Source organism: Epinephelus fuscoguttatus, linkage group LG21 (assembly GCF_011397635.1).
Source record: "Epinephelus fuscoguttatus linkage group LG21, E.fuscoguttatus.final_Chr_v1".
Taxonomy (NCBI): domain Eukaryota; kingdom Metazoa; phylum Chordata; class Actinopteri; order Perciformes; family Serranidae; genus Epinephelus; species Epinephelus fuscoguttatus.
Genome location: NC_064772.1, coordinates 7,667,785 through 7,676,840, shown reverse-complemented (window position 1 = coordinate 7,676,840; position 9,056 = coordinate 7,667,785).

Genomic DNA, 9,056 nt, shown 5'->3' with positions numbered 1-9,056 from the left:
AGCTGGGACGTATCACTACAGTGTCCTGCATGAACTAACGCAAAGCTTCATTTTTTTCATTCACATGCAGTAAGGAAATTAAAAAGGCAGTAGTGTCTGCAGAGGAATAGGTTTTTTTTTTGCACAGATCATCTGTCCCATTTAGTGCTGTGTGAATATTGTGACAGTTTCAGTAAATATGATTTTTTTAAAATATAAGTTATGTCAAATGTTTACAGAAACAATGAAATCCCTCATGGTGAGTGGGATGAGAGAGACTGCATGACCGGCGAGAACAAGCACACAGACATCCACTTTACTAGGCTGCATCTGAGAATAATGGTATCTTCTATCACCATTCAACAACATCCTGTTATCAAGTGTTACCAATGTGGCTCCTAAACATAGGCTAGTTAGCAAAACATTGAATCCTCCTGTAAAACGTCACCTCTCAGCCCAATGCAGTATAAAAATGACAAAAGTATTGGTCATCAGGGACAGAAAAAAACATTCCATCTCACCATAGGCAGGAAAAAAACAGAGCTTCAAGTTTTAAGGTTTGTGTTGGCTTCAAAATGGCCTCTCTTTTTAAAAATACCTTGTCACACTGGCTGTGCTGGAGGTTAGTGAGACTCAAATTAAGCTGTAGTCTGTAAAACATAGTAAAAAAAAACATTTCTCATCTAACAAGTTCAAGGCAACTTTGGTAGACTGCCCTCTTGGTTGAAAAAAGAAACCCTTCAAACACCTCTGTATTAAACTTAATGAACATTAACCAAACACCTCACTACATGGCAACAGATCACAAATATTAGGCAATAAACTGAGAAGCAGCTGTTATGCAATGTAATTCAAATGACTGAATAGAAAAGCATGAACTTTGTGCATAAGGAAGCGTGTTTAAATTAGGCCAATCTACCTTAGCTTTTTTGAACATTTAAGCCACCCAGACATTATTATCCCGATAAACAGCACATAAGGGTTATGTTTTAGTTGTGCTTGTTGTAGCTGATCACAGGTGGGTCCTCAAGCTCCCCTTTCATTTGCCCTCGCTGTTGTGTGAGTGACTGGTGCGCCCATCGGCTTGTTGTGTCAGCTACAGCAAGGGTTAGATTAGGGTTAATGGACGTTTTTGTCCACCTGCCACTGTGTCTGGTAGATTCCAATATCCATATACACTCAACAGAATAACGGTAACTGTGTTTTGGCTGCTAAGTGAAGCAAATCTAATGTTAGCAGCCATTTACATATTTTAAATTTATATTGACTGGTGGCTGGTGTTCATGTCCAACCCTGGTCACAGCCCTTATTTCATTCAAATTTCAAACAATGCTGATTTCTTCCTGATGAGCTCATGTGAACTATTTTTGTCATGTAAATTTCTGCCATCTGTCAGCCTAGTGAAGACAGTGATCCGACCTCTCTCCTGTCTGTGCAGCGGCAGAGAGCAGGTTTTTATGACAGAGACGGCTGAGTGTAGGTTGGACATGAAAATGTTACACATTCAAATAACCTTTTCCTGATGAAGTAATTTAATATCTAAAAGGGTTTAAAAAAATCTGTAGTACTGTCAGTGAACCTTTAGGGAACATTCTCTATATTCCCAAACATTTTTTTTAGAACCTAAAGGGAATGTTCAGAGGATTTCCTTTACAAGATTTTTAAAAACCTCCAGAGTACCTTCTGTGAACCTTCAGGGAATGTTCTCTAAAGGCTCCTAACACTATTTTTTGCTGATATATACCGTCTAGAAAGTGGGATCATAACTTTCACGTTTCATATGGCTTTATTTGGTGATATTTTATGGTGTTTTTGTGTCAAAAACAACATCAGCTATCATAATCACGCCTGATTTCAATAAGGTACAATGTTTGAAGCTGGCTCAGTGTTGTTTGATCACTGATAGTACTGTTTTGAAGCCGAGAGACCGACTTGTCTTTTGGAGCTCCACCTGGATCTTTTCAAGGAAAAAACACTGTAGAATGGTCATACTTTGTGCTTTCTTCTTCAAATTTGAAACAAATGTTCATTGATAGTGTGCCTACAGCCCCATACTGTCATTTACCTGCACAGGTGAAGCCACGGACAGTTATTCATCTTGAACAACATTGTTTTTTTTATTTTTTAGACAAAATCTTCAATTATTTTTTTTTACTGAATTCAAAGGCCCATTACTCTGTCTGTGTATCACCTAGAGTGCTTCTGACACTTTCACAAGAAACTTCAGGGAGTTTTCTTTCTGGCAAGACCTCATGCATGCATGTAGTCAGAGTGGTTGAGAAGCTACAGTCATTTTAATTTGGGTATGTCATTTCAGGCATTTTTGGTACAAAATGGGGGTGGAGTGCAAGAGGTCACCTGGGGTCTCATTTATAAAACAGTGAGTAGATCCAAACTAAAAGTGCACATGCGTTGTTTCAGCCCCCGGGCTTCTGCCAGGGCTAGTAATATAATGTAATGAAGTAATGACACTTTGTTACAGTACTTGTGTATTTTTTAGAGTGTATACTTAAGTTTTTATATTTCTGTCAACTTTCACTTTTACTGCACCATATTTTAGAAATAAATGTGTACTTTTCTCCAATACATTTCATGTAAGCATCTTAAGCCCTGTTCCTACTGAGCAGTACAGTATTTTTTCAGTTCAGTTCAGCACGCTTTTTTTCCGTTTCCACTGTGAAAAGTTGTGGATGGTACCAATGGAACTGTTTCGTACCATTCCTATTTTTGATCACCCCTTCAGTTGGGGTACACAACACACAGATCTGGTACTAAATGGTGGAGCTGTCATGAAAGAGGTGTTTGTATGTGAAGATTATCTTGCTGAACAAAACCTGTAAGTATCAAAAACATTTGTTTGCCACTGATCTTTTTTTCTGCAATAATCCAAAATCCAATGGAAAATTCCAATAGGATTCTTGACAAGGGAACCAGAGTGACACTAATTTCTGTGTTGGCCTACAGAAAAACATCATATTTGACACTATACTATCTGAGTGGCCAACAATAAATAATGGAACTGTTCGATGAGCTTTCTCCTAAGCAAGAGCCATGCAGGGGCGGCCAACAAGCTAATGGTAACTTGAGCTAACTTTGACTTAGCTACTCTACATGGATCTGCTGTTGGTGCTTCATAATGTTAGCTGTTAAAGTAATTTGCTAACAGTAAGCTTCTAAGTATAAATGACCCAACTGTCCAAATGAACTATAGGAACACTGCATATTGTAAGTATGATTGGTTGTGAATGCAAAAGCATTCACAGCTTGTTATTCGACAGCTTCCGAATTTTGAAATTCTTTTTATTATTCTTCCACTCACTTCTTTTGCCGTGTAATTCCTTCCACATTTTTCAACATACAAACTTCATTCAAAGATCAAAATATTCAGCTCCATAGGGAATGGACTGCTTGTATTTTTGTCATTCATAACATTCATACTTTGCGAAATATTGACTGTTTTTTTACGGCATTTTTCCTCATTTAAGCAGATGGGAGGAATGTTTTGACACATTCAAGTTTTTTCAAGCACTTGCAAATCCTATCCCCTCATTCATACATTCACACAGAAACCCCATTCAAACTTTAAAATGTTCCCCATCTTTAGGACATTCTGGCTTGTATACAACATTCAAATCTCAGGTTTTTACATTGCTTTGTACTGGACATAATGTTTCAGAGCTAGAGTGGGGACTGGGCTGTCAGAGTGCAGAGAGCCTCTTAACTCATACTGTACCAACATACACATTTTTGAGTATTCACTTTAATTTTTACACGTACTTTTGACTGTGTTCATGCATATGACCTTAAACTTTGAAAGAATTTGTCTTTTTCTGTCAATTTTTAAATTTCACTTTCAGCTATTATAAAAGATCAATAATGCATTGTGTAATCACAACCATCACTTTGAATTCCATTTACACATACTTATGTCCATTTACTTGCATTAAAACCACAGTTTTTTGATCCTTTTAAAAAAGACGTGAAAAAAGTGATTATTTTGATTCTTGAGCTGTGCAATGTAGTGCATACCTGTCAAGTTTTGGATTTGAAAATAAGGGAAATTTTTGGGCTTCCGCCACAAAACTGATACCAGTGAAAGTATCATGGTTCTGAGTACTATCACGATACCATGGCAAAAATGAGGCAAATGTGCCTTTTGTCATTTATCAAAAGATAAATCACTTTTCTATAATACATCAATGATATTTCAATGGAATAAATTACTTACTGAATTATTCAGACTTCAAAAACAGCATCAGTGAGTGATTAACATAGGGGGGATCAAAATAAAATAAAAAAATAAAATAAAAATCAACCAGCCACCCTCCTCCCCTGACAAGTAAAGAACAGTCCCTTCATAAGTAAAGAACAATCCCTAAGGTGCGGTGAGGTTTGTGGGCCGTTACCTGCCACAAAGAGAGAAATGTGAACGGCTCGTTTCTCCTCTGACACGTCACATACCTGTGTGCCGCCAACCCACAACCACCAGGATTCGCATTTCCTTTCTGCTGCTGGTTGAAACGTGATAATAGGGGTGCCCCAGCGCCCACTCCACTAACTTGACGTGGAAATGAGCGGTAGTCTAGAAAACTGGCAAGTTTGGTTTTTTTTTGTTTGTTTGCTTGTTTTTTTTGGAGGGCGCTTGTGCGCCCTCACACAGATTGCGCCCTGAGCGGTCGCCCACATTGCCCATAGCAAAACCCGTCCCTGGGTGTACAGGAAATCTAAAATAACCACTTGTCAACCAGACCCGCTGTTGACACTAACCTCGCGACAACTGCAACCCAGGCTACTGCAGGTGGCAGTTCTCGTGAGGCTAGTGACAGAGTTCAGTTTGGAGAGGCAGAGGAATGTTGTTGTTTTTTTAATTATATTATAATATGGGAGATTTACGGGAAAATACTAATACGGAAGGACGGCAGAAAAGAGGGGTAAAATACGGTAGTTTCCCGGCCAAAACGGGAGACTTGACAGCTATGATGTAGTGTTGCTTGCCAGACAGTTAGTCCTGTTTAAAAGGAAATCTGAAAAAAGAAAAACAACCTAACAATACCAGTAGATGGTGCTGTTGGTCTGTTGGAGCAGGGAGTAGAGGAGGAGGAGATATACGCACATCACCAGTAGGTGCAAGACTGTCAACAAGCATCAAAGAAAAGGAAAAAAGCCTGCACACTGCTCCAAATCACAACTGTGGTTTATTAGGACAACGTTTCAATCCCTTCTGGATCTTCGTCAGGTTAAACAGTGCTCATACGATGCACACACCCATATTTACACATACCTTTTTGCTCACCAATGAGCTGTCAAAGTGATGACAGGTGTGGCCAAACATTAAAAACACTTGTGTTGTTTTGAGCATCTCCAATTAACCAATCTGGCAAAAATACATGGAAAAAGGTATATAGAAATGCATAGAAAAATACATAGAGACATGCATAGAAATATTAATTCAAAAGAGTGTAAGAGTACATGTGGCCAACATAGAAAAAACTTCTTAAAAATAGAAATACAATATTTTTAAATACAGAATTCTTAAATATTCTTAAATACTTTGAATACAGTATGCCATCACAACCAACTTGAAGCTTGCTCACTTTCATTATCATCTTTGAGATAATTTATAAGAAACTGACACCTCTTAGGATGTTTTATATATAATATACAAAATTATTTTAAGTCTTGGGAAGAAAAATATTTAAAGAAAATGTTTGATATCATACTCCTGGTGTAGACCTCAAGGACTGAGAGTCTGAAGAGAAAAAATATAAAAAGATTCTCTTAGGAGTAAAAGGTTGTTTTGATCCCCTCCTCTTCTAGGAGATTTAACATGCTCGGTGCTGATATATCTCAAAGAAGCTACTGAATGATTGGCCTCCTTAAAATGTAATGCTACCGGGCTACGTTGGTCCTGAGTTCTAATATTGCTCCTGTGTTCTGCTATTCTTGTTTTCAGGTCAGATTTTACTAACATTTGCCTTAAGCTCGGAGAACATCTGTTGGAGCAGGGAACCATCTAAAACATGTAGAGCAGCCATTACCACAATCCGGATTGTAAACATCGCACATCTCTCTCTCTCTCTCTCTCTCTCTCACACACACACACACACACACACACACACACACACACACACACATTTCTGCCTTCATGTGGGGACTCTGACTGGGAGGTTACACATGTGGACACTACTTTTCTGATTGAAAAAATCCCAAAAATCAACTTCAGTACCAAATTTTTTCAAATTTAAAAATTTAACTTTTTGTCATGGTTTCCCTCGCTGGTGGAGATGCTCCTATTGTGTCATATCACAAGCCACCACCAGGTGTCATTGTTAAATATTCGTCTGGAGAGGATTTATTTATTTATTTATTTATTTATACACACTTACATGCGTGTATGAGGTAAGCAATGGAGGGTTAAGTTTTCAGAATCAATAAAGAGCTTAATTTGAGGCCTAGTCCACACAAGCATGGGTATTTTTAAAACCGAACTTTTTTGGCCTTCAGTTTTTAAAAAATCTGCGTCCATACGAGCGGTGTACTAAAAATACCTCCGTCCACATGACACCGCAAATTCCACTATCATGCAATGTTATACATATATATATATATATATATATATATATATATATACATACACAGTATATATATACATATACAGTACATATATATATATATATATATATATATATATATATTTATACCATGGTCTGGGTGAATACTCAATTCTAATTGGCTGCAGGGTGTCCGTTAAAAGGTGTTATAGGACAGCTAAAAAGACGTTCCGGTCAAATTGCCTGATGACTGGGATGCAGAAGAAGAGAGGTTAGAGAATGAAAAGAAAAGGGAGAAACGGCACAAGGAGTCACAGGTCTACACCAATCACAGCCTCTGGAGCACAGCTGTAGGTCGGCTCTCTGGCACCGGCCTGGAAACAGGGACATCGGTGTGAGAGCAGCCTGCAGGCTTATTGGGCTCTGTCAGCGCAGGAGAGACGAGACTGGAGCAACATGTTGTCGTCTCCAAATGTCCCAACAAGCAGTGCTCAATCTGTCAATCTCCGTCCTTCAAATGCCACTATGATGGACATACCCATATCACTTTCAAATTTCACTATTAATGGTAATGTAGCATTTAATTTTAAATAGGAAACAATCGTTAATTTGTTAATGTGTTTATATGATTGAGATCATATTTCTCCTGTTTTAGCTTTGTTGCACTGGCTCCCTGTAAAATCCAGAATTGAATTTAAAATCCTACTGTTAACTTAGAAAGCTCTAAATGGTCAAGCTCCGTCATATCTTAAAGAGCTTATAGTGCCTTATTATCCCACCAGAACACTGCGCTCTGAGAACGCAGGGTTACTCGTGGTCCCTAAAGTCTCCAAAAGTAGATCAGGAGCCAGAGCCTTCAACTATCAGGCTCCTCTCCTGTGGAATCATCTTCCTGTTACGGTCCGGGAGGCAGACACCGTCTCCACATTTAAGACTAGACTTAAGACTTTCCTCTTTGATAAAGCTTATAGTTAGGGCTGGCTCAGGCTTGCCCTGTACTAGCTCCTAGTTAGGCTGACTTAGGCCTAGTCTGCCGGAGGACCCCCCTATAATACACCGGGCACCTTCTCTCCTTCTCTCTCTCTCTCTCTCGTATCCTATCCACCTTATTTTTCACGGAAACACAGAGGCAAAACAGAACGCAGCCAGCTTCAGTTTTTTTGTGTGACACTTCCGGTCCAGCACTCTTACCACTGTGTAAATGGGAATCGCCTTGTTGTTTGCCTTGCTGAGTTTAGCTATATATATGTATATATCACATTTTTCACGTCACTATATCACAGTTTAGACTAATCTGATGTTTGTAAAGTCTATAAACACAATGACTGAACAAACATTAGTATTTTCTCTGTGTGTCATTAACAACATGGTTATAGTAGATTAGCTGGGCTAACCGTTAGCTGTTAGCCATTAGCCGTGTCTGTAATAACTCACTAAACTCACAAAGTGGCCCGTGAAAAAAAATTTTCTCCAGCGGATGTCTTAGTTACAACGTGATTGAGCTAATTGGAGTAGTTTCATGTCGTATCCGACAACAGGAGGCTTTTAATGGATGGCGATCCTGATGTTAGCTTTGCTGCTAGTGTTAACGTTAGCTGTCCCTGTCAGCTGCAGTCACTGATGCTTTCTAGACATCGTGATTTCCCAAAACTGAATAAATACCACACATAGCAACACAAAACTGCATGCTAGCTCAATCATGTTGTAACGGCTGGATGGTTGATGCGTACATGCTGATTCAGGTGCTATCAGAACCGATCCACGCATCACTATGGCTTAATGATCAACTCAGTCAATTAAAACAACCCGTCCTGTGTTAGGAGTGTGTCGCCAACAGAAAGAAAGAAAGAAAGAAAGAAAGAAAGAAAGAAAAGGGAAAGAAAAGCAGCGTACACCTCACATATTTATTTCTCACAGTTGAGCACACGTTTGGCTGGCATGTAGAAGCACCGTCTGTGTGTCGAGGGTGCGAGCCGCAGCTTCAGCTGCTCAGGTAGAGAGGCTTAGCCCGGTGTGTTTTTTCGCTGATTCGGTTCTGCAGGTTCTCTGCTGGTACACTGGAGACGGGGATCAAGCAGTTTGTCTCACTCGGGATAGATTGTGCTTTTTTGGTTCATAGTTTATGATTGACGTGCGATTTATTCGCATTTAGAGGGAATAAATTTCCGTTATAACGGAAAAGTGGACACAGTTTTCTATACAAAATACACAGACTAACTAACTAACTGATTGACTAACATAAACAACTAAAAATTGAAAAAAACATAGCTTGCACTGTTAGCTCCGGTAAGGGAAAGCATGAGGGAAAGCGGCTGACCGGAAGTCACGCACAAAAAAACAGAAGTTGATCACTATTTACTTCCGTGTTTGAAAATAAGGTGGATTACTGCATCTTGCTAACTCGGCCATTCTGGATGTCACTGACTTGGCTTCTTCTCCGGAGCCTTTGTGCTCCACTGTCTCTCAGATTAACTCATATTGCAGCGGTGCCTGGACAGTGTGACGTGTGTGGTTGTGCTGCTGCCA